This window comes from Haliaeetus albicilla, chromosome 24 (assembly GCF_947461875.1).
Source record: "Haliaeetus albicilla chromosome 24, bHalAlb1.1, whole genome shotgun sequence".
In the NCBI taxonomy this organism is placed as follows: Eukaryota; Metazoa; Chordata; class Aves; order Accipitriformes; family Accipitridae; genus Haliaeetus; species Haliaeetus albicilla.
The window spans coordinates 4712333-4739155 of record NC_091506.1 but is presented as its reverse complement, the minus strand read 5'-3'; the positions used below and the strand labels follow the sequence as shown (position 1 = coordinate 4739155).

The window sequence follows — 26823 nt, the reverse complement described above, 5'->3', positions numbered from 1 at the left end:
GACATATAAGAAATGAAGGACTGAGGATGGGATCCCCAAAATGTTAGTTCTTACAAGTTATTTATCTCTTAACAGCATTATTTATGCAATGGGCTTTCTGATGACAGCATGGGCTACTGCTCCTGGAGCAGCGACTCTGACTTTGGCAGAGGTTTTGTTCTTTTCCTTTTCAGCAGACTCGGTACGAAGAGACAGTTCTGGGTGATTTGTGAATATGTAGTCTGTGTGGGCAAACTTGGATTAACAAAAGCTGCTTTCTGTTGCCAACAAATACGAAGTTTCTCTTAGCATAGTATTCAAACTGGGTGGTAATGTGTGAGGAAAACCTACCCGGTTAGTAGTGCAAGTGCAAGACCTCTCACTCTGTAATGGGACTTAGGGCATCTTCAGATGCACTTTCTGGAGAGAAACAGTGTGCCTTACTGAGTTTTTTAGACTTCAGAATTATGCAGTCGGACGTGGAGACGCTACAGACTCCCTAATGGAAACTGGCTGTGCAGATAGTATTTCTCTTCATTTTTGCAAGTACTGATGGGGAAGCAAAGGCTTGTATAGTTGGTCTGCAGAAATAAAGGACTTACAGCATCAACTGAGCTATGTTCTTAAGATGGAAATATGGAGGATTTGTTCCCTTGCCTTCATTTCTGTGCCTTGTGAGTGACTTTCACAAGTAAATGGGACGTTCTGTGTTTTCTCCAGAGTAGAAGTCAGCAACTTCACTGTTAGTCTGTAAAGGCAGGGTTCTTTTGCAGAAATGTAGATAGTGATACCCAGTGTCATTTAAGATGCCTTAAGACATCCACACAGCTGCCAGATAGGATGCAGAACTTAGGAGGACCTGCAGCCCTCTGAAGCAGTATCTGGAGGCCAGTCCCGGCACTCCACAGTGCCTAAAATGCCAGTAAACTTCCATGTTGAGGCGGCAAAATCCCAGTTCAGGCATTGTTATGAATGCTATTGCCAAGCTGATCAGGCAGTTGGAGCAAGCTGAGCTGTAGCTACATCAGATAAATTAAATACACACTTACATGGATTAGATGTGACTCTGTATGAAGTTTCTCACTACGTTTATTGTGCTTTGGCCTGTACATCATTGTAACATTACTTTATCTAGTGAGATGTCTTTAGTTGAAATAAAGAAAATATTTGCTATGGAGGAAATATAAACAAGTTGAATTCTAATGAACAGCTTTACATTAAATATACAGGACAGTTATTCAAATCTCTTCTATGACCCAGAAATACTGGAAGTGGTGTTGCTAAGCTTGCTTTGCTGCACAGCTGTATGTCCTTCCTAGATACTTCTTACTTCATTATTCCCTTTCTGAGCTGTGTTCTGGGACTTTGGTAAAAAGAAAGAAGGGAGTGGGAGGCAGAAGTTGTGCAGAACAAAAGCCCTTCAAATATCTCTTTTAGACACATTTCACACTTTAATTGAATGAATTGTACAGAAGATCCTATGTCTGTAGTATACAACTCCCCAGGTGCTCTCAGCTAGTCTATCTACAGCTGTTTATATTCAAACTAGGTAATTTAATACACTTATATCTGTATATATTGTACAGTGTATTTTAAAATCAAATGGCTGTGAATCTTGACTTGGAACAAAGCAAACACCCTGTGAAGAGACACTGCCTCTCTCCTTGGACCTTACTGTTAATCTCTGAATATCTAAGCAACGTTAAAAATAGCGCATTATGCTGAGATATAAGCTCTGTTTTCAACGAGGGCGTAATGTCACTAACATGACATACATGCACAAAAAAATGTATGTATCATGTCAGTTGGCAAATCGGCTACTGCCTGGTGTTCCCCAAGGGAAGGGATTCATGCATGAGGCTGCCAAAAGAAGGGTCATGATTCAGTTTGGCAGGGGCATAGCCTGGACACATTTTCCTTTAATTGCTCCTTGTCATGTGAGATGTTGTCCTGGGTGACACTGTGGCTATAATAATACAGAAAATAAATACACGCAATCTCATACATGCCAGAGCCTCTAAATGCTCTGTTTATTTTGCCGGTGATCATTAAAGATAAAAATAATTAGTGTTTCATTTTGTCCCACTTTTTTTCCATCATTTCTGCCTGAGTGAAGCAGGAGTCAACATAAAGGAACCACAGTACATTAAAACAGGATCATTTTTCCTAGCTGATTTCTAATCTTAATAGTCAAACTGCTTGTGCCTCACTTTGTAACTTCATCAACAAAGGGAAGAAAGGCTAAAGATAGTTCTTAAGTCTCCCTGTAAAGCCTGATGGCTAGGGATGTCCTACAGTTTATTCACAGCGGGAAGCAGTGTAATTGTCAGCTCCATGTTTCTCCCCTAAAGAGCTGTTCGCTCGTGAAAGGAGGGAAAAAAAGTGTGAACAAGCTTTTACAAATCTGGCATATGGTAGAGCAACTGCAGAGGCTGAAAATGACTCAGCAGCTACAAACTACAAGACAGAATACCATTCTGCATGTAATGACACCTTTCCTTTTGCAACTGTGCCATCTACAAAACAGGTTTGATTTATTGGAGGTGCATTTTCTAGAACAGGGAAGATTGGGGAGGAAGAAGCTGCTTGAATGCATATACTTTGGGGTGGCTTTGCTGCGTATGAGGAAAATTACAGGGAGGGCTGGAGGGAATGTACAGTGGAGGGATGGGGTTTTTGTATTAACACATGGCTGAGATATATTCACAGGTAATGCATAATGCTTCCAGGAGGCAATCCTACGGTCTGTGTATTATTACAGTGATCCTATAGTCCCTCTACTGGGCTCAGATCTCATAAAATGATGTAAACCGACCATGAATGACTGCGGACGATTTCACTGTCGTTATGGTACCACTGGGTACAGATGTGTCCAGGCCTGTTTTACGTGTCCCCCTGAGACAGGGGTGCTGCCTTGCCACAGGAACGCTCGCCTGGCCTGGGGTCAGCTGGAGATTTTATGGCCCAGGGCAGAGGTTATGGCAGCAGCAGACGTGGTGGGGTGGCAGAGGACGGCTGCGGGGCAGTACCCGTGGCAGAGCGGCAGGGCAGGCAAGCAGAGGGGATACTTCAGACAAAATGTGAGTGGTGACCCAGAAAGTTGCACGGGATCTGGGTACAGCATCCTGAGGCCCCCAGGGAACCAGCACGCAGAGCCTGACCACCCTGGCTTTCCACGGATCGTTTACAGGCACCAAGAGAAAGGTCTTTGTTTCGCTCCTCCCCAATAAGCTCTCCGACTCCTTGTGCAATTATCATTAAGAGCGTGGCCAGTGTTTGAAGGAGTCGGCCATTTAATTGTGTAAAAGCAAAGGTTTAACCACAAAAGCTGCCAGGCACTCCCACAATTATCGTTTATCAGCCAAACAGAATGTCCTCGGGTTATGTATTCATCAAATGTTTATTGATTTAAGCTTTGGGCATTTTACAGGATTAGAAATTATTACTTCTGATTTAAATAGTGTTTAGAGGACAGAAATCAAATACAAAACAGTGTATTTATAAAACAACAGTTTTTAAAAGAATTGTACAACAGAAATATTAGATAACGTGAACCTCTCTCCAGTGCTTTGGAACTGAAAAATGATCTTTATATACAGCAACTAGCCAAGTATTAAAAATAAAGTGGGCCCATTTTTCACTTTAAGCAAGACTTTGCTCTTCCCCATGACTTTGTTCAGAGTAGTAGAGGATATTGGGTCCCCTGAAAATCTTTGCAATTAATGTGAGAACACAGAAACATGCAGGGCTGCTTCTCCTGCTTCTTACGCTTATCTGGTTCTAGCAGTCTAATTATTTGTAAACACCTGAAAAATGACAAAACTCCTTTGTTTTTAATTCGAAATGCAGACGGCAGTCATGGGTTGGGTATTTGAACTCTACTGGAACCGGTACTCGGTCACTCAGGAGAGGTGCTGCCTAATTATGAGGGGAATCTTCCCCCCCGTTTCAGGGGAAGCCGATCACCACAGAGACGTGGTCATCAGCACGCAGTCTTGAATAGAAATGATGCACTCCTTGGGAGAACAAAGCACTTGCCAGCTCTGAGTCCAGGAAGTAGATATAAATATATTATCTATTGAACTCTGTCTCTGAAACAGCTTAATCATATCAAACGAATAATTCCCTGAATATGGAGCCGATCTTTATGCAGGGCTCAGCGGTGACGAGTCGCATGCGCTAAAGATGAGCCACCGAACCAGCCCAGGATGTCCCCTGCCACCAAACACAGGTCTGCAGAATTTACTGTGCCCAAGCAGCCTGGGTATGTTTTCTGTGTCTCAGCTGCAGCCCCGATCTTCCCTTAGGGAAGTTGATTTAAGGGTGTGTTTATATACACAAAAGGTATTAGCATTTAATGTTTTACCTTGGCCTTTATAGGCTTGTCCTATATGTAGCTATAAAAGCGTGAAATTTGTTTATAGCTGAAACCTGTTTTAAGTGAAGGGCATCTTACACAGCAGTTTGTCAGTGGCTAAAGAGCTTGGGGCTAGCAGTAGACATTTACTTACAGAATCTTTAGACTACTTTAAACAGGCCTTTGGGACCTCCCTACTGACCAGCCTACAACATGCCCTCCTGTAGCATCTCTCTGTGCTATTTCTTTTAATTGACTAACCTCAACACTGGCTGTTCAAAATCACTTTAACCCAAACATGCCCCCGGTCTGAAGCTCCTAATGACCTTCCCCTGGCCCTAAACACATATGGCTGAGACAATGCAAACATCATTTGGAAGATGAGTAAATTCAATAACTCAATTACCACTGCACCAAAATAACATTTATCAAACACTGGCCACAGCGGTTTGTATCTTTAGCTCCCTGTGTTTCAATGGCACGGCATTTGGGTGAAAGTAACTAATCGATTTAGGAATGATTAAATAGAAATTTGTAACACTTGGCATTATTAAACCTTCAATCTTCATTACAACTGCTTAACGATTACATCATGGGATGTGTAAAATAAATTAACAGTAGCTGGAAACAATCTCATCATAAATAAAGACAGCAAAGGTATTAGACTAGTGTTCAATAGGATGTCTAATAAAAATACATATATTGTGGCATTATCAGTAGGTTGTAAATACTGAGGTTTGGAGGAGTTTCAAGACTGAAAAATTTAAAAAGTCCAAGACCCTCACCCCCCCAGCTAGTATCTAACATTGAACTCATTTATTTTACAAGGACTAATTTAGTGGTAGAGCTAGCAGCCTGAGGGCTAGAGATGAATAACAGGTCACCCCCTACATCCTCCTCCAGAATAGAAGAAATGCTTCCTTTACAGCCAGCCTAAATCCCGTGTTCTCCTTATGGGCTCCACCCTTTGCCTGAAGTTCAATGAGTTTCTAGTTCCACCTGCTCCTTCAGACATCCAGGAAGTCCTCTCGTTTTCCTCTTTCAGGACCAAAACATTGAACATTTTATGAAAGGTAATTGTAAAAATAATTTTGAAAACCCTGTAAAATTTTTTCAAATATTTTCTACCATCTTTGTTCAAAGCCTGACCTTCCCACAATCATCCAAACTGGGCAAACCATTCTGTGTACAAGACACCTACTCTGAAAGCATCACTACTGTTACTGCTAAATGAAATCACACCACTCCTTTAAAAATTACACTGGCTAGCTATTACATACACACATTTGGTCTGTGGATCACTACAGCTTTCTACTTGTTTATCAAGTGGTAAAATGGAAAATTATTTTGAGCTCATCTAGACAGAAAGATGAGTCCAAGGGTGCATTCAGGTGGTGTGAAACCAGCTTGTGGGTACTGCCCTGTTTCACACCATCATCAGGACCACTTGAGAGCCGAGAGGACTTTCCAGGTAGCTGTTACCCGTATTTGCTCTTCCCTCCTTAGACTTACACCAAGCTTAGCTTATCTGGTATTGGAGAATGTGGGCCAGAAAGTTCCAAATCCAGAACTTCAATCTCTAGTGGTAAAGTGTAAATAACCTCTATGTGTAGGTTCCAAAAATAAAGTAGCCTTTTCTTTCATTTCCTACTAGCATCTTGTCTAGGTGGTGATGGAGAACCAAGCAATGAACCTGATCCTGAATGACTAATAAAGTAAAAACAAAAACAGAAATAAAAAGATTAGCAAATACTATTTGTCAAATAGTATTCAGCTATTTAGAAAGCGTTATGCAATACAGGGAGGTTTTCCAACACATCAACCAGTATTATTACAATGAAAAATAATTTATATCACAACTCTTCTGTTAAAACTGGAACGTAAGTTTAAGTCACCACATACCGTAACGTATAATAAATAATAAAGCAAATGTTATTGACAGTGGTAAATATAGTCCTTTGCTTCTTTTTCAGAAATGAATAAAAAAAAAGATGGCTACATTAAAATGGCTCAGGCCTATAATTTTCTTCCAGTCCCAAGCACATAGCAAATGCCATTATTATGTTCAAAGCTGTGTTTTTTTAAAGCTCAGAAAACAGGCCATTAAGCAAAAGTAATCAGCATGGGGTATAACCATCCAAGGCCCTTTTTTTTTTCTTTTTTTTTTTTCTTTAAAGATATTTTTCTTAAGTGAATGGAAAGGGCAAAAAAACCCAAAGATGAATCTTCAGGTATAAAGGTAGCAAGCTGTGAAATGAGCTATAACATAAACAAGATGGTTCTTAATCCTCTAAAGTTACAGCACACATGCCTACTGTTCCAGAAGGATAAATGAAGATGTACATGTAAGGCTTGAATTCAAAGTTTAGCATTATTAAACCAAAGACCATAAGGTTAAAAATCACTGTTATGAACTGATTAATTGATTTATACTTGTACACCACTTGATTATAGTTCTTGCTTGTTTACTTGCATCAAACCTTGCACATGTACATGCTCAACTCCATGCAAATATATGCAATTAGAGTCTTCACCATCAGGAGGGGGCTGCTTTATGTGAGCTGTTAATGCTTTGCCACAAAGGAAATAAGTAATTTCTTTTTAAAGTGAAAGCATCCACTTCAAACTTTACTGCTACTGGTCACTATAAGGTTATTTTCTGTCCTCCTTATCCCATCCCATAAAAACCACCTTTAGTATGAAGATAAATAATACAAAGAATGGGTAGAATGCAAAGCTGAAGAAGGCAGAAATATTAACCTGAATCCTCAAGGAGGTATCCAGTGTTCCCAGGGAATGCTGTCCTACCAACAGCCTTGTCATTACACACACCTTTGCCGCTCCAGAGGCAAGCTGTAGCACACCTAACAGCAAGCTGGTGTCCACATAAAACCAGATCTGGAATAATGGTACCATTATACAAAACACCAATAATTCAGATCAAGGTACTGTAATTAATGAAGTGTAATGTGGCAGTTACCTCTAGCTCTCTAGAATTTTAACAGTTAATATTAAAATATTTTACTGTAATGTTTTAAATAGATTTAATCTAATAATATATTATATGTCCTAAAACTTGGATGCTAATACAGCAGACCGCAAAGTGAAATATTTGTCTCACTGAAATCAATTTAACTATTTACATTAACTTTTGTGTTTACTGAATTAGCCCTAAATCAGCTTGTTTCATTAACTGACAGATATATTATTACAATAAAATGTTTGGACCCTAGAATATTTTCAAAGTATGTTTAAAAAAAACATAGCATATTTAGAAGTGAAGTTTGGTATAAATTGTTACTAACTGTATTGCAGTCATTAACATGAAATACAAACAACACTTTTCCCATACAGAGGAGTATGTGTACCACGTATCACTTAGTGCACAAAAGGGCTGTTACTAAACTTCCACAAATATGATTTTGGGAAGTTCTGCTCCTCTTACAAGCAAGTTCTGCTAATCAGTTGTGAAGTCTCACATGTTAAATATAACAGTATTAAAACCATGGATTGATTGTCGGTTGGGAACTGGAAAAGGTGTTTTATCTCAAGGCTACTGGTTTGATTTATCCCAGGTCAGTGGTTGCTGAAATTTGTTCCAACTGACTGAGCATCACTGTCCTGTGGGAGGAGGCTGGGTGGGCCTGGATCAGGATCTGGGGAATGTCATTAAAATCCTACAGCAATCAGCATCCTTAAAACATAGGCAGGATGCTAAAAACCTAACTGTCAGCCTATTGCTCCAAAGCAACAGGTTTCCAAGTTGTAATGAAGTAACAGGGGAGGAAGTTTTTCTGTTCCTGTTTCATACTGTACCGTGTTTCTCTAAAAACAGAGCTTGTCCTTAAAAGGCAAGGAAAGCTGATGACATTGATCCAGAGAGATGAAGCACATTTCTACACCCACGTGTCTTAGAAGCCAAGTCCAAAGCTGTATGAAGTCAACAGAAGGATTTCTGTAGATTTCAGACGCCTTCACATCAGGCTCTGGGGAGCACACGTGTCCCAGGAGAACCTGAAGAAAGTATCAAAGAGTCTAGAAATTCAGACGCTTCTACTTAGTTTATGACCATACCACACTACATCAGAGATTATCTCTTTGACTGATATAAATGTAATTTGTGTAGGGCAGGGCTAACATCATCAGTGCCACAGCCTAAGCAGACCGCTTCCCAGAGCTGGCATCTTACTTCATCAGACCCGGGTGAGGCAGGTTCTGTTTTCGTTATTTTTCAAAATAATATTATCTTGACCAGAAAATGTGAAATATGCCTTCATCTTTGATAGCCTAGTGAGGTGTATTTGCATTAACTCCCTAGGCTAGAATATAAATTTAGGATTCAGCTGGTGGTCTGAACTAATTTCCACTTCACTGCCTATGGTCCTCAGGTTTGGAATATCGGTGATGCAAACAAGTATTTCTAGGTTCATTATCTAAGGTTGATCCTGTATTCCATTTATATGGGCTGTATAAATAAACTATTTATGCCATATACCCATGCTGCAGGAAGAATGGACTCTGTATCTAAATTTCTGCATCTTTATTTTGGCCAAAATATTTGCAAGATGTTATAAATCCCACAATATCATGGCATCTACTCAATAATTCAGGCATTGAAAACAACCAGTGAGAAGCAGACAGCTACTTTTAAATGAAGATTGCAAAGGCGCTACAACCAAGACTAAAGAATTAATAGTTGAGACTAGTCCCAAAGCCTGTAATCAAAGCCTGTAATCACATGCATTATTTAATCTCTCTGACTGGAAGGTGCTGTAACACTGAGTCATGTCTACTCGGACTTTTAGTTCAGTCTCAAGATGCCTGAAGCTTGGACAGACAGCTGAGCTTGGTTATCGGTGACAATGACTGGGCAACTTTTCAAATGTTTAACTTTGTTAAGCTTTGTTTAGCTTTTGCAGACAGTTTTAAGACTTGCTACTGACGTACATCCCACTAAGCTTTGCACTAAGTTAACTGCAGAGTAATTGACAGCAGATGTAGGGCAGTACTGCAACAAGCATGATGATTGTCGTGTTATCAGTTCACATGACAGCAGATGATCCTTCCTGTCTTCTTGGAAGAAAGACTCTTTGAAATCATTACTAAACCAGCAATGTATCCCTCATGGTATGGCTACAATGATCAACTGCCGTAGGGTGAAGTACACAATCTTTGGGGTACTGGGAACAGTTAGGTCTCAAACATAGCAAAGATGTTTGAGTTCAGCTCTCTACACATCCCCGTGGTAGTTCTTCTATTTTTGTTTATTTACAGGGGAATAAAGAGTATAATGTGGAACAGTAAAGCTAATCTAAAACATTTCAGCTAGATGTGTTTTAGTTGGCAGGATAATAATAACTTAGTAATAACCTCACAACAGCGTTGGGTGTATCAGAGAACGAATGCAGCCTGCACTCATAAATGTCCAAGTGTTTATGGAGGAGGATAAATTTATTCCCAGAGTTCACCAGCTGCTACTGAGCAAGTTATCACTATTCTGTTTCAGATTTTCTATAGGTGTTGCTGGGGAGCTGTGGCTAGGCAGACAGTTAAATCATCTGGGCATATCAGAGAGCTGGGAGTAAGACGCTATGTATTGGTTGCAAAGAACTATCAAATTGACAGCCGTCTGACTACCTGATGCTGTTTTTATTTTGTGTAAAATGTACACACCTACTTGTGTCAGTCTGGCGTTTGGAAGACGTTAGCACAGCTATTCTGATTATGTTTGAATTCCAAAGGCAATGCAGCTAAGGGATACCTGTAATCAAATGTAACCTGAGAAAGCGGTACTGCGGTGTGCCTTCTCTGTACCGTTGTTATTCTCTAACTTTATTGGCAGGAATGTTTGAAGATACAGCAGGTGGTAGATTAAGCATCACCAAAGAGACACGTTGCTATGGGATATCCCAATCACTTCAACAGTAAAATTAACAAACTGATAAAAACAGGGGATAACTAATCACTTCTCCTTGAGTTTCAGTCTCTCATGTTTCTCCTTCTTTCTGAACTCTTAAGCTTGGGTCTCAAAAGAGATAAAGGAGAAAAAGACATCAATTTAGATGTCCATTTGAGTTGGCACATCCATCTCATTAATTTGCTAGAGCCTATATACTGATTGTTCTTGAAGAACATACAGCTCAAATGTACCTGCCACCTCACTCTTTTTAATGCATGTTTAAAGTTCTGAGGACTTCACCTAAAGTTGTGATTAAATGAAGAAAAGCCTAGTGTAACCAGGTGAACTTTTTTTTAAGAGCAATTTTAGTTTCAAATGTAATTTTTGTACTGGTGTCTTTGTTTGGCATTCTCAAACAAACCTAAATTCCTGAAGCTGATTTACAAACCTATGAAAAATGAGGTTACCATTTAGGTACCAAACCAGCCATACTTGTATTGGTGCAAATGATCCCACTCTAACACAATAATCAAATGAGTTTCTCATAAACTCTTCTGTAATCCAATAAAGTAACAGCCTTTTTTTTTAAACCTTTATCAATCTCAATCTGTAATATTTACATACATATCACAGATAGGGGATGAAAGGGAACTGGAATAACTGACAAGCAAACTGAGATAAATGAGAAATAACCCATCATTATGGCAAAAAAGCAAAAGGCAGCATTATGTAGAAACTTTATCAAGTAATTAATGATCTATCTGGGAATAATTACATGTGACTCACTGCTCCCATTTTCTTAAATGAATTTAAAAGCTATTAAATATCCCCTTAACAATAAACAGCATGCGAGATACTGCTTTGCCGCTTTTGTCCACAAAATTTTATCTTAAACAGTGAATATGGATAGTCTTGAGGAAAAGCGGATGAGCGGATACAGCTGCCAGGTAGTGAAGGATGTGCATGCTTGTAAGCAAAAGGCTGAGATAATGGATAAGAAGATAGAGAGCCTTGCATATCAACACTGTTGTTATTACCTACATTGCATGGATCTAGCTAGCAGACTATGTCTTTTTATGGCCAGTACAATATGGGTAAGGTGGTTGCAGTGAATGCCTATCACAAACACTCTGTAATTAGCATTTCTGACGTGCAAACAGAGGATGATGTGGGAGTTCCACCATGTGCATGGGTCTGAACGAGCAGAACGGTCTAAGGGGCATTTAACTGAAGAAGATGCTCTACACACGAGCAGTGCTTGCTCCCCTAAGACTTTCAGTGCAACACCCACGGCATTACACTACCTTTTCTTGTTAAAAAAATACATACAAATCATGATGAGTGTAACCATGAGAGATATCCAAGAGGACCTAGACTAGGAAGAATCTGACCCAGCGAGAGTCACAAGTTCAGCAGGACAGATAGAAAATGCATTTTTCATTCCCTCTTCCTATAGAAAAGGATAAGAATTACTCTAGTTTGTGAATAAGGGTAGATTTCAGGAGAGTACTGCATGTAGGTTTCTTACTGAGTACCCTAAAGACTAGATTATTATGAAAGCATTAGTTGCATTATTGAAAAAAATAAACCAATTCATCTACTTTTTTTTAAAAGCACCCAATGCTATCAGTAGGGATAGGGATGGAATGAGCCTACCTAACAGACTGAACTGCTCAGGTCAGGTGACTCAAGCACGGAATGTTTTGCTTTTGCAACTTGGCTTAGGTAGAAGAAAACTGCTGAATTGCTTGGGGCAGTGATGGCCATGTGCAAAAAGAGAATTTAAAGTCCTGGGGTTTTTTAAATTGAATGAAATAAATTAACCATTTCCATTTGACCAAATTAATGCTTCTGTACCAAGTCCTGTATCAGTTTTACTTCTTCATCATGTTTTAGGATGAGATTATTCTGCCTTTATTTTAAGATTCCATCCTATCTATCTGCCTAGACTGTAATCTTTCTGGGCAAAGTCTGGTTCTTATTCTGTGTTTGTAAAGGTATGCATGATAAGTCTGCGTTTCAGCTGCGTGCTCTAATCATCCATAAAGAATGTAGCAGTCCAAAAGCAAAGAACACACAAATACAAGTGTCATCCTTATGAAGCAAAACTAACTCTTACAGTACACAGCTGTTTCACTTAATGGCTACAGCTGTTTTTTTCTAAAGCTAAAATTTGCTTAAAATTGTACAGAAATTTCACTTATTATTTTAATGCAATTCGCATACAAGCTAAACATCCCACAAAACCCAACTCCCTCAAAACATGAGCAACCTTTAAATACTCTATTTCAAAAGACACAGCCTTTGCTATTAAATTCTTTTTTTCACCAAAAATACTATATTATGCAAACATAATAAGTATATGAGATGGGTTTACTGTCATTATTGGTGTTCTGTACGAGCACTAATGACCTTGCATAAAGCAGACATAAATTATATTCACATATCATCCCTCGAGTAGCTTTATGAAAATGCATGTAGTGATTGTGTACTTAGCTCTTCAATTAAATGCCAGAGAAAAAGTGACTTTGGTTAAGGTTTTGCCACTTGATTTCATGGGATGATCCCATTCCCAAAAGTGATAGTAACCTACTTTTATGCTAAAGGGCGGTGATTTGAAGGAGCATATTAAAAATCTATAGCTGTTGCATTTAGCATTTAATTTCAACTCAGTTAAATTGCAATTTGTTTGGGAAGACGTTTATTTTAAATATCCAAATGAGAGCATTCAAAGACGATTTTTTCATCAGAAAGGAAGAAAAATGAATACTCGTCATGCAAAATTTTACATTCTCCTGTATGAAACCATAGGCCACCTTCACGCTTGACTTTTCACAGCACACATGTTGCGTATGAGGTATGCCGAAAATACATGCTTAAAAACAGGAGTTAGTTTGATCCTGACAAACTGAAAGAAGCGTAATGCACATAGACCTACTCGGTTTTGTAATTATTCCCAAGCCAACGTATATAATGAGGAAAAGAAAGTTTTACATAGTTAGGTATTTGGTATTCTACAAAGTAAAATAGATGTATCTGTAAACATATCTGTTGTGAACAGATCAGCTTTAATTGTAGCTTTTGGATCCAGATCTGATTTTCTGAAGCTAGGGCGTTCACAGCTGCAGTGCTGGTTTTGACCATTTGCTAACCTTTCACTTGAGTCGCTCGCTTTAGAAAGTGGCTTAAATAGCCCACCTGATCTTTCTCCGATAAGCCTTCTGGAACTAACATGCTGTGTTTAAAGTATTCTCAATCAATTAAACAGAAATGGGACACAATGGAGGAACATGTGTGCAGTCCTGTTTGTGAAACTTCAGATTCCCCAGATGCTACTGGCTTAATTTACCCCACCTTCAGCATTTTTTCTCAAAAAAATACAGATATTCTACATTGGGTGATAAATATGCAAAAGCTTGATATATACTACTTTAACTGTTTCACATCCTAGGACCAATAAGAGCATAAGAAGCATAAAAAAAATAGTTGCATTAAACTTTTTTGCACAATTGGCAACACAGTCTGGCATGTCCTCACAGGAGAGTTAGTTTTCATTGAAGAACTCTTGTGTTTGCTTAGTTTAAAGGAGAGCAGCCCTCCTATGGACGTAACACCTGAGCTGAAGAAAAGGATTGTGCAAGCAGCTTGTGAGCTTCACTAGCTCAAGCTGCTGCTTATGACAACATCCAATTAAAAACAATGCGACGCCTGGACTGGGAATTAGTGTGTGGATGAACTTGAGACAGGGCAGCGCTTCATTTAAATGTCAGGTAATATTGAGCAGCCGAGCTCCAAAAGACACGCCACGTGGGCTTAGGAGCCATGCACCTAACCCAGCCAACCTCGGCCAAGTCTTCCAGCTTCAACTTGAACACACTTACCCAGCTGATACAATAGATCACTCTGTTTCCAGTGCCAGTTTTCGCTAGCCAAGACACGCATGTTGAATTGCATCATAAGTAAAATAAAATGGATTATTTGATTTTATTTCTGTTTCTCCTGAATTCACAGCTTAGCAATTGTATAGTGCAATGAATGGGCACCTCCTAAATGTGTGTGTGCTTTTCTGTACGTAAGAAAGAAAATTACAAGCTTGGAACAGTGTCACCTTTTCTGCTTTTCCAGCATATAGGGAAAATACGGCTAATTGTTATCTTTGGCCTCTGTATGACTATATGAAGGCGACGCATATAAAATATGTGTTGACAGAAAGCTGAAGTGCCCTGCTCTTTTCTTTTTGATCATCTCAACTTTAAATAGCTTTGACTCTATGTGTTTCTTCCTTTCCATTTAATTTGCAGGCTGAAGAAGTGAAAACAACTGTTTCCAGAGATAAAACCAAGGAATTAAAATTATATTGTCCTTTAGTTCCTTGCTCCTATGCTGGTAAATTAATTCATAAATGGGAATATTAATACTTATGATGAAAATACATCCTATAATTGCCCTGCTTAATAGATAAAGGCCCAAGAGAAAGACAAAGCAAAAAAATGAATTAAAGAAAATTAGTGTTTTCATTTTGGGCATGAAGTTTTGAGTTGCAAATGAAGATAAGAAAATGAACCATATTTCCTGTTTATGTTACCAAGATTCTCATTAAGGTGTCTCCTCTTTGACCCATGTTGTTATGAGAAAGAAACTAAGGCAAGTAAGCTTATACTAATGAGAGGCAAGAGTATCCTTGCTTTTTCACAATTAGAATAAATGTATTGGGGAACCAGATGGGACCTTTAAAATTTTCCACAATTATATGCCTGCCACAGAGATAATGGCAAAGACCCCACAATGGCTATTTTAAAGCAACACTTAAATGAACAGATTAGCAGACTTTTTTTTTTAGATTAATTTTTCCCCCCTTGGTTGTGTTTTGATGTTTGGTGAGTTCTGGGGAAGAGAGAAGGGTGGGAAAGATGTGATTTACTGGAATGTTTTCATTTAAAATGATAGATTTCATGCAGCCTAACTAGAAACAGTTTTTTACTTGACAAAAGGAGAGCTGAATGAATTTAAAAAAAAAAGCCTATGGTGGCTTTCATGAGCAGCAACTAATTCTGTCATTTTTATCTAACTAAAACACCAGTGTCCTTGCTTCTACCACAACCTATGGCGTTGCTTCTCTGCTTATAATCCCCCCGCTTTCCTCGTGCGCCTTTCACATCTAAGGCTCTGCCACGCCAGCTACTCCGAACCGTATCATTCTTGGGTTTTAGGTCTTTCTCTGTACTGAGTGTCCTTTACATGTGTGAATATGATTTTTTATGCCTGCTTCATGCTGATCAAAGAATACCCTTTTTTCTTCAGAATACACATTTCCTGAATTGGTTTATTCGTGATGTTCCCCAAAAGTCTGGGAAAGAGCAACAGAAGGAGTCAGAGTGCTTGTGCTACACCATTTTAGTTCAGTAACTTCAGAGGGACTTGTTTCTGTACATTAGACATTAGTGATCTCCGAAAATCAGACCCCTTCAAGATATCTGAAACTGGACATTACCATGTGAAGTGAAAAGAGAGGTCAATCCCTACAGAGATTGACCGAGCATCTTTTAATTGTGCAGTCCAATGTAGTTCAAACAAGTATTTCCAAACCCCACACTGCCTTCCCCAAAGACCTCGCTTGCGCTTCTACTAGAGAGCCTGTGCCAGGAATAGATGGGTATTTGAGTGAGTTTGGATGATCATCAGGAGGAGAAAACTCCATACAAGGAGTCTATCTCAATATGAGTACAACAGAAAGTAGTTAAAAGCTGCTTCAAAATTTTAAAACCAAATGTGCTTTACTTGATTTAAATCTGAAGATAATGCAGGAAGCAAATAACTAGTACCAGTCTTAAATCTCTCTGTGGTATATGGACCATGGGTTTACTTAACTGCACTGGCTGTTGAAAACAGTTGTTCAGGAAAACGTATTTTGGCACTATAAACAAAGTCCAATTATTTCATTTTACCGTGGCATTCAACAAAATTACCAATAAATAAAACAATTGGCAAGGCTTTAAGATCCACGAGAGTATCCAGCAGTGTAACAAACAAAACAATCTAGTTATGACTGTTATAAAGTGGGTAATAAACACAGTGGGCCCAATTTTCCAAACTTTACAATAATTTGAAAAGCCCTGCAGAGTGCTTGCTTTTCACTTGTTCATCTTACTCCCTTCACTGGGGCTCATAATTAATTTAAACTGTATAACTCGAGAACAGTTGTTTCATTGCATAGCCAACTTTGTAGAGTTTTTAAATTACAGAAGCACTTACTGGAAATAATTATGCAAAAGTTGAAATTGCAATTGTATCTACCTTGGTCGCTTGTACTGAATTTAACACTGCTTAAGGTACGTCTGTTCTGCGCTCATGGAAGGGAGCAATTGCTCGGTGAGCTTTCTGCCAGCTCCTGTGCATCCAGGGCAGCAGACTGCTGGCTGCAACGCAAAGCACAGCCTGAGCTCGTTTACCGTGATGCTCAGTAGCATAAATTAGCCTCCAGTAAGTACCTTGTTGGCAAAGCTGGATTGCTACCTATATGGGTGTATCTCTGTACCAACTATCTTGGGACAGTATATACTGTCCAAAAATGGCACAAGAACACGCTGCCTTTCCATGGAGTAGTACTGCTAAGGAATGATATGCCAGTAGGGCCTCTTCTCTGCCTCCCTCCCCTGTCCTGCGACATAGCGTGTGTAGGATTCACCCGTAAATTGGCATGGAAATAGGGTTTTTAACTTCCCTCATAAGACATGCTGTTTGCCTGAAACACAGTGATTCCTGGTGGTGGTCCTGAACGTGAACAGGGGCTGTTTGCACAGAAGTCCACACTAAGCACTCAACAAATTTAGGGCTTGTCTAAACTTCAGAAGGATGGGGTATGATTTCAAGGCAATCGAGATGAAAAGATTACTGCCTGTCGGCTGAGCCGCTTGCCCTGACCATGCGTAGGCTGTCAACCCCTCACAATTACAAGGCAAACCCTGCAACTGTGGTGGAATGGGAGCTTATAGACAAGAAGTTATTGACGGTCAGCTGATGAATGGTAACTCATTAAGCCGTGGTAATATTATTGCTAGCAATGCTCTGTCCATACAGTTAATCAATTTTCTGAGTGAATGAAACTGAATTAAGGCCGCTTTAATTCTAAATGAGAATGTCGACACAAGCATTTAGTGAAGTTTGACTAATCCATTTAAAACAAACTTAGATTTGTTTCTCTCAGTAGCCATATGTAGGTAACTCTGGGACAGGTTCAACACAGCTACTTCAGGCTTAGTCCTTGTGACAGCCCAACTTAATCCAGTCCTCACCCTATGGCGGTGGAAGTCCCCCACCACAAGGCAAGGCTATAAATCTGAGTATCTTAGCTCAGCATCTACTCGGCTGTGATTTGATACATATGACAAATATTTAGGTACTTTTGATCAAGTGGATGATGAACAGGGCAAGATGAAACACTGAATGCAGAAAAAGAATATAAGTAATCATTAATTAAATCAGCTTATACATTTACTCTTCATGTGTCATCAGCATCTTACCTCAAGCAGGCAGGGACAAACCAAGTTGTGAGAACAAAGCAGATTTGGTTATGAAATAGAGCTGATAAAAATATAGGAAGCAACATAGACAAAGTAAAAGTTTTTTCTATCAGTACTGCAGAAGGTACGTGAGCCATTCAGTCTTCATTCATGACCACTCAGATGTGTGCAGCTTGTCTCATTTTCAGCTGCACAGCAGTGAAAGAGTAATAGTGATACTGAGGGTGTTAACGCCCTTTGAACTACCGCTCTGCTTCAGAGTTAACATGCCATTGCAAGGAATTCTGCCATTTCTCATTTCTCTGAAAGCTTATTTCACCTTGACATCTTTTAGATACAACATCAAGCACCTACCCTTCCATTTATATTTGAAAGATTTACTTCAAATCTAAAGGGACTACAGACTTACTTTGTCTTCATGGTAAATGTTTTCTTTTTTTAGTAATGGGCTGAATGGAACCACCATGAAAGTGAAATTAAAAAAAAAAAAAAGGAAAGAAAAAGAAGGTTTAATATAGACCAATAGTTGTCATATCAAACAATCCACAGGAAACATGGGAAAAACAAAGCATTGGCACAGTGTGCCACGCAGAAGAAATATCACACTGAGCCCAGAGACTTGAGAAGACACCCTCGCCTCCTTGAAGTTGATGGGAATTTTGCCACTGACTTAGTGGAGTCGGGTTTACACCCACACTACCTTAAAAGTGAATGCTTAGCTGCTGAAGCACACGATGGCAACCGCCCCAGAAAAACACCAGCTTGCTGAACCATGACATATGCTGACTCAATCCAAAACTTGTTCTTAGCTCAAGGACTGAGTCTTTGGCATGAATTTGTACCTGCTCGTTTTATTTGCCGCATCCTTATGCAGGGATGGCTCGCAGCTAAGTGAGAGAAATCTTCTAACAAACTTGAAATGGAGATCATAGAATAGGCAGGACATTGAATAGCAACAGGACAAGAGATGACTGAAAGCAACTGCTGAAGGAAATAAACATTTATTTCCTGCACTGAAATATGCAGAACAAAATCAATTGATTAAACTTTATTTTAACCCATGAAAAGACACGTTTTTGAAATGCATCTTCTGTGTTCAAAATGTTTTGTATACAGACTCAATTATTTTTCTCCATCTAGTTCCCTTCTATAGAAGCACTTATGTCACTCCCCTGTATGTTCTGGTAGGCAGAAAAATCTGGTTAGGGATAAATACAGTTTTATTGTACTGACTGTTAAGAGCTCCTCAAAACATGATGTGACTCGGCCACTGTCCTATGTCTCACTAATGCGTAAGTTATCCCCTCAAGTTACATAGTCATTCTGTTGGGTTAATATGGATTTTTGTAACAAAAGTATCAGATTATTTTAAATACTAAGCTGCCTCCAAGTAGTAATCACAGTAACAAAAGAAGCAAGCACCTGAACACAACCTGCTGTTATCTCTTACTGTTCACCCCTATGGCCCGAAATAAATCACAAGCAAAGTCCCTAATTACTTCTAAGCAGTCTGCTGGTTCAACTCCTAATAAATCTTTTAACCCATTCACAAAAGACTTGGTGCACCACAGCAAAGACTTCTTCATACTTGCCTACTCAGGAATAGTTCAGTACAAAAACCCCGGAGTTTTGAAACCATTCTGAAGCCAAGTAAACAGACCTTTTGCAATCAAAGAAAGTATTGTCCTGTGTGGACTGCAACGAGTCCAGCCGTGGGCAAAGGAAAGGCTTTCCTGGGAGATGAGATGTAGTAGGTAAATCTAATAAGTGCCTTTCACTTTGTTTTCTCTAAAACAGTCTCCAAAGAATACATTTCACACAACCTTGTCATTGCTCAATGTGACATGGGCTAAAAGGTGAAAGACTGGTACTTTTTCTGTCCTTGTGGGATTGCCAACCACTTACAAAGACTATTCAAATGATCTCATTAACTAACAACCCTACTTCCAAAGATCCTTTCAGGTGCCCATAGAAAGACAATTTCTGTTAGGCTGGTATAATTTCCATCTGATATTTTTTTCCCTAGAAAGAATTTTGCACAGTTGGCTGAAAGGTTTTCATGCTTACCTGGGGTAAGAATCCTGAGAACCATAAATTTGGGGCTCAGCAATGTTTTTGCTACCTATTGATATTTGTTATGACTATTACTCACATGAGAAAAGATACCTAATTCTAGAAAATACCAGCAATTTATTTGATACCATGCATGAAATAAGCTTACACCTAACCCAATATAGGCGTGAGAGATATTACGGAAGAAAAAAAATTGCTTTAAGGTGATGCATTACTTTTTGGGCTAGGTATTCCAGCACCATTCCCTTCTTGCTGTTTTGGATGCTGAAGAGCTATCTATCTCTGCACCTTTATAGCCTGAGTACATCCCTTTCCCAGGGAAGCCAATGTCATTGATTAAGAATAGAACTGCCTAGTTAGCCACCTATCCATTCTTCGGCAGGGAGAGACTTGCCCATGTGTTATATCCTAATCTCTAGTGTTACGAACAGGTCCTGGTTTTCCTAGAATTAATGGTTACAGACATATCGATCCAGATGTGAGAAAGGTCACACTCCCAAAAGCCAGACACATAAAAGAGAAAAATGGAAATGAAACGGCTTTACTCTTCCAACTGTGTGTTATGGCTGCTAAGCTGCAAAGCATCTTTCCAAAACTGTTTGTCTGCATATAGGACTGAGATGGGGAGTTAAAATTTGCTTAGCTACAACATCCCAGTTTACAACATCTCAACTTTTACAAGCCTCACCATCCTTACAACAATACCATGTTTTAATCACAGAGAATGTCACCTTCATATTAAAATGATCCAGATAGTTTTCAGTGTATGTGATTCAGCAGAGTCCTCTGAGGCTGAAGTATGCCCATGGTATTATTCATTGTTTTATACTGAATGAAGAGAGAAACTAATTCACTGTCCTTTTGTATTGGGAATAGAATAATGCATGTGATTTTCCACTTTGAAAAGATATTTAATAATCCCATTTAATGTTGAATTAAACATTTCATTGTTTGCCACCACTAATCCACAGATTTGAAGGGAAAATTCCACTTTAAAGTGTAATGGAGCTTCTCTGTTCCTTCACTTTTGAATTAGTACTAACACAATTTTGGAAATAAGTACCAATTTGTGGAGGTATTTTGCAGCATGTGTTCTAGCACACTTATCGTAAGTACAGTGAAATAGAGGGTGCTTTGGATAAGAAATGCAAATTTGGTCAGACTAGTAAAACCAGTGCAATCTTCATTTAGAGCAGCCTTCTAATTAAATGAATAAACTTATTCTGAAAGATGTTCAATGAAGGATGCAGAATAGGATTATTCTACTCCATCAAGCACCCTTTTGATGTTTAATGAAACTACAACACCAGGTAAATTATGGGTTTGTGTTCACTGCACACTTTTTAATGAGATTATAAAGAAAAATCCAATATATTACAAGTGGGTCAAATATATTTTTATATCTCTGTCTGGAGAGACAACCTCCAGAATGATTATTTAGAAGGATGCAGCTGACTACCGAGAGAACATTTAAATAAATACACTGTTATTAAAACATAGGAACCACATAGCTGTTGCTATTTACTGACACTTTCAAGCATCAGACTGCTTTTGAATCTGTCATGGCCAGTGAATACGCTCATAAAAATATGTAAATATTTATGGGTGCACAGTAATGAACTTTAATAACAAATTCTATTACAGTATTTTTAAAGAAACACAACTGCCCTAGCCATTTTTGATATTTCCATTTTTTTTTTAATTTAAATAACACTGTATGTATTAGTATGAAGGGGAAACAGGCACTCAGGCCTCATGTGCCATGAAGCATGTGCCACACTGTACGGGGTTACAGCCCTGTTAACATTTCCAAGTAAATGAGGCTTATTATTCAAATACCTCAATTATATGAGCTCTTTGTCACTTTAAAGTAATTGTATATGTCATACCTATGTGTATGAAGGTGATATCGGTACAAAAGTGCTTTCTGTTTAGCTAACCCTGCTCCTGGTGACAGCAATGATCAAGCTCCGTTTGACTTCCAGAGGAACCCAATTAGGCTGAATGAAAAGTGCTGTGGAAGCTCCCACTTGGAATAAACCATGGTACCAAGCCACTGATGCACTTTGATGTCTCACTTGCTCACTAAACCAGCTCCCAAGGCCGCCCAAACCGCTGGGCTTCTTCAGTCACATTTGCAATCATCACCTCCTTCTCCTGAGCAAAAGTTACACGGGCCCTTTGTCCAAAATGGGTCAGTACCCCCCCTTAGGCTTGAAACAAACATAAAAATTTCATCACCTCTAATTTTGCCGTAAGGAGGAGCCTGCAGCGCTAGAACTGCGAGCCCAGTCAATGTGTGTGGGAGCAGGACCCATTTATCTGGCACTTCTGCAAGCCAGGCATTCTGTTTGCAAAACAAAGTCTTTAAATCCTGGCCAAATGGCTAAATCACTCTTCCTCCACTTGTCAATGCTTCTGGTTGTGAAAAGACAAGTTGTCTGGGGAAGGCTGGATGCATGTCTCAGCAGTCTGAATTGGACATGAACTAATTGGAAACTTCATTGGAGATGAACTAATATCACACATGCTCTCTGCCAGGCAGCGGCTTTCAATCGCTTTGCACCAGAAGTCAAAGGAAGGCCAAATTAAAAAGAACGATTTTAACACTACAGGATTCATGTTGCATTTTCTCCTGAGATGATGGTTTTTGATGGCTCCAATGCGTCACACATTTCAGGACCTGCTGGGAGTTGTGACTGGAGACAGACAAACTGACAATCTCAGGCTCAGATTTGTGGAATTTGGGAAAACTTTCAGTTTCACTTGCCTCTAAATCCTCCAGAGCTAATATCAAGATTTGTGTGACAACCATGTGACATAAATCAAGTACATGTATTCAGCAGTTACACTTTTGATAAAAGTTTTTTTGGTTTTTTTTTACTCAAGAGACTTGTAGTCGTCAATAATACCAGTTCCAATGCTAAAAGCATATATCATGCAATGAAACTTGCATCTCAGGGAAAAGATTAACACTTTTTCACCGAATCATCAGGAAAAACATGATTACCAGGGTTGGACGTAGTGGGCAAGTAATTTTTTTCTAAAAAGAACAAGGTTATGCTTCAGACTCATCTACAGCCCACCCTGCTGACTCTTTCCTGCCACTGCAGGACAGCCTTCACAAGATAGGTCTTTACACTTGGCTAATGTAAAGTAGTATTATTGTACACTTGGCTAATGTAAAGCAGTGTTATTGCACTAAGGAATGTGACATACTGCAACAATGCCAGGAGCCACAAAGTTGCAAATAATTTTAATGGAATGATGAAATGGAATACCCTTATTTTAATTCCTCATTCAGACTTGATTAAAAGTTAGTCGGTGAGTTTTTATAGGCTTTGGTTTAGGCATTAAGACCTGTGAAGTCAAGGAGATTGAGAAGGTGCTCAAGTGTTTTGTTAATAGGGCTGGATTGAAGCATGCACTTTTGTAGGTCTGCTCCTGGCCTTTGGCTCTCATTATCAAATCTGACAGATTTAGCTGTGGCAGTTGCTCCTACCCTGCAGCTGTCTGCTTTGTGTTGATGCCGACTGCTGCCGTTGTAGCAGGGAGTATGTGTCTGTGCATCAATCTAGCTCGCTCTTGTATTTCACACTCCCCTCTTCAGTGCTTTAGGCTGAAATGCCAAGGCTGTGAACGGGGGCACCTGGAGTGCTGACACATGTGTCATTCTGCCACCCTTTCTAGAGGATGCTGATGCTGGAAGGCAGAGAGGTGTTAGGTGAACAGCTGGAGGTGGTCATGTCTTAAGCCACTGCAGCTAAATCTGCCAAATCTTGTCTGTCAGAGCACACAGTTTATACCTTTAGCTTCATGTGTATAGAACCTCAGGATTACCAAATTACTACTTTAAATACAATGCACTAGCTCGCATGAGATCAATTAAAGAAAAATGCAAGTAACAGCTGGAACATCTGAGTGCTTCAATAAAAAAACACAGCGTTAACACAATTTGGAGAAAATACAGGATGGCTAAACTTTGTGCATAATTTAATAATATTCTTCTGGAGAAAAAAAAAGATGCTATCTGTTTGCTTGATAAATGCTTCAAACTTACAGAGGTCTGATCTTCATCTGTTTTAAGTCAGAGTGACTTCACTTAAGTCAAAGGAGCCATGAAAGTGAACAGCCGATGAAGAGCTGGCCCTCATTTGCTATTCACTAATCTTCAGGGAAATCGTAAGATTATGGACAGAATACTTTCTTTCTCCAAGATAAGGAAATATAATATCCCTAGAGTACCTCTTATCTACCCTCAAATTCAATCTGGAAAGTCCTTCCTCTTTTCTAAGTTTTTTGTAGAATTTCTCTTCTATAGATGTAGCCTTTCCAAGTTTATTGGCGTTTTTAATGTGTTAAAGCTGTTGTTCCTTTTTTGGCCACAGCTCCCTCTCTTTCTGATTCCTCTCAAAAATTTGAAACCTGTTCTTTTCCTGCTCCTTTCACTCTTCAGAGAAGTTTCTTCCCCTCTTTTCTTTTGTGAACGGAAATACTTGCTCTAGTTACAATTCCCCTCGAGTCTCTCCATTGTGTTCCAGCTTTTGACCTTCTCAGTGCAATGTGTACGTGTTTGTGTCCATGTGTGGGACAGAGCAAACCAATGTGTATGAGTTGAGATCTCAACATTGTTTGCTCATGGTAATACTCATCCCCATCGCACCTAATACTTATTATGAAAGTAAACTGGATTACAGATAAACTCAGATGCAGGAACTGAACTACATGTTCTTCCAATGTTTACAGTACTGTAGTGCCATCTAGTGAAATATCTACAGTAAATATTCTAGTATGTGAGTAAAGTCCATTTTTGCATTAATAAACCAAATTTATTTCTAAATATAATACTGAATATATATACTGCTGTTCTCTATGAGTGGGCAAAATTCCATACAAACAGCGATCAGACAAAATAAAATTTTTAACTAATGTAGTTTCTTAAAAGTGCCCCAAAGCATTGCTTTTCCAAGGTACTTGGGTTGCACGTGATTTAACATTCCATTGCACGTATATAAAACTTGATTCTTAAATCTCTGATAAAGTCATTCCAAGTAGAAACAAAGGAGCTTTAGTTAACGGTACCCAGTTTGTAGACTAAACATATAACTTGTATAATCGGTCTCACAAAGCTGTTTACACTATTTGCCATGTTTGCAAAGGAATGTGTAAGGGCCTGTTATTTACCTATTTTCTTGAAATGTTAAATCCTGCACAGCTTCTTATTTGTAGCAGATGCTCAAAACTGCCTAGAAAAGCAGCTCGAGAGCCAATGGCTTCAAATGGGAAATGTCCCATTTAACCCTTCCCCATCCCTCCATGTAGGGTACAGTATTTCTTTCTTTCGGGCTTCATCTCCTTCAGGTGAATGGCACTTCGAGGCAGGGCTTTGCACAGCACGGTAAACAGACTCGGCGGTACCCAGGACCGTGTCCAGCCCACCCCACGCGGGACCCCAGGACGTGCGTCTGGGTCAGGGCTGGGCACGAGGGTGAAGAGCTTTTGACATTACGCTGCAGGCACCGAGCACCCCTCGCAGCAGGGCTGCTCCGCGTCCAGCTCCCTCCTAACCCGACCTTCTCCCCCGTCATGGTACCACGCGCCCATGGGCATCGCGGTCAGTAGATGACAGACTTGGCACACGAGCTGCCATTGCCGTGTAGGAGATCGGAGCAAGACGAGGCGTAACGCGGGCAGCTGCGGAGCGTGCGCGAGGGGTGGGTGCCCCAGTGGGGATGTTGCGTGAGTCTCGGGAATAATCTGCCAGTCTGGATAAATTTGCCTGTAAGTGACATTGCTATCCATTAATCGGTTGAAGAGAGAAATCAAAAAACATTGTCCACCTGGTCCCGTTTGAGTACGGATATCATTAGTACGTCTCAAGTACAAATAGTTTATGTCAATGAAATCATACAAGCATTGTTTTTAAAACTCTATCATTGTGTCATCTTAGTCTATCTTAAAACTCCTGTAGAAAATATCACGCGATCAAAAGTGCTTTCTTTTGTCTTAACTTATCTGTTTCCATCTCACCTCTACTATTACTGCTTTTTATGATACTGTAAAAGAGTCAACCCGGGCTTACAAACCAGCTATACTGTGTGATGGGCTGTCACAGATGGAGACAGCCTCTGCCCAAACGATTGCAAACCAAGGACTAGATCCAAAATCAGTTAATGAATGTCTTTTCACTGATCTCAGTGAGGTCTGGAGCAGGCCTAACAGCAAAGATGTTGTCTATTAAGTTGAATTTTCTTTTGGATGACATTTTGGAACTGTTAGCATAGTTCACATTTCAGTTTCCATTGTCTGCAACCATATGAACTTAATATTTTACAACAGCTTTACGTACAGATTGGAAATCTGATTTCAGTTACTCCTACTGCTGCTTTATTTCATTTAAGGAAATTGGTATTAAATTGTTGGATATATTTACGTGTCCACATTTGTTATTACTTTAGCCTGTCTGAAGTACCGTGCAACCTACAATACTTCATTCTCACCATTAATTAAAACTCTTAAAAGGTTAACACACCCAGGAAGGAGCGTTGGGGAGCAAGCATTGTGTAACAGATGAACTCATATAAAATCTAAATGTGATTTAATTAGTTGATAATGGATCATTAATTACAAGGCTAGTGAAATGAAACACATTGTTGTGGGAACACATAATGGAACTATTGAGAAAGAATAGATTTGTTTTTACTAAGTACTTGTCTGCTAAGAAAACCACCTGTGCAAATAACTGGCTCAAATCAGATGACAAGCAGATTTTTTATTGCACAAGAAAGAGTTCGGTTTCCATGACAACGCACCTAGGTCAAAACAGCAAATTGCATATTTTTCTGCAATAAACATTTCATTTACTCTAACAGGTTTAACATCCAGGTTTATAATGTGTCTAAAATATATTTATTAGCTAGCAATTATTTAATACAGCAGCTTCTGCCCAGAAATTGCTGTCCAGTGACTAGGGATTCAGCTAGAAGTATATGGGA

At 39.3% G+C, this 26823-nt stretch overlaps 1 protein-coding gene across 2 annotated transcripts in view; it reads right to left on the bottom strand.

Annotated features, from left to right (window-relative positions):
* Positions 1-26823, bottom strand: part of PDZRN3 (PDZ domain containing ring finger 3) — a 147420-nt gene that overhangs the window by 49424 nt on the left and 71173 nt on the right. The gene's annotated exons all lie outside the window — the stretch shown is intronic.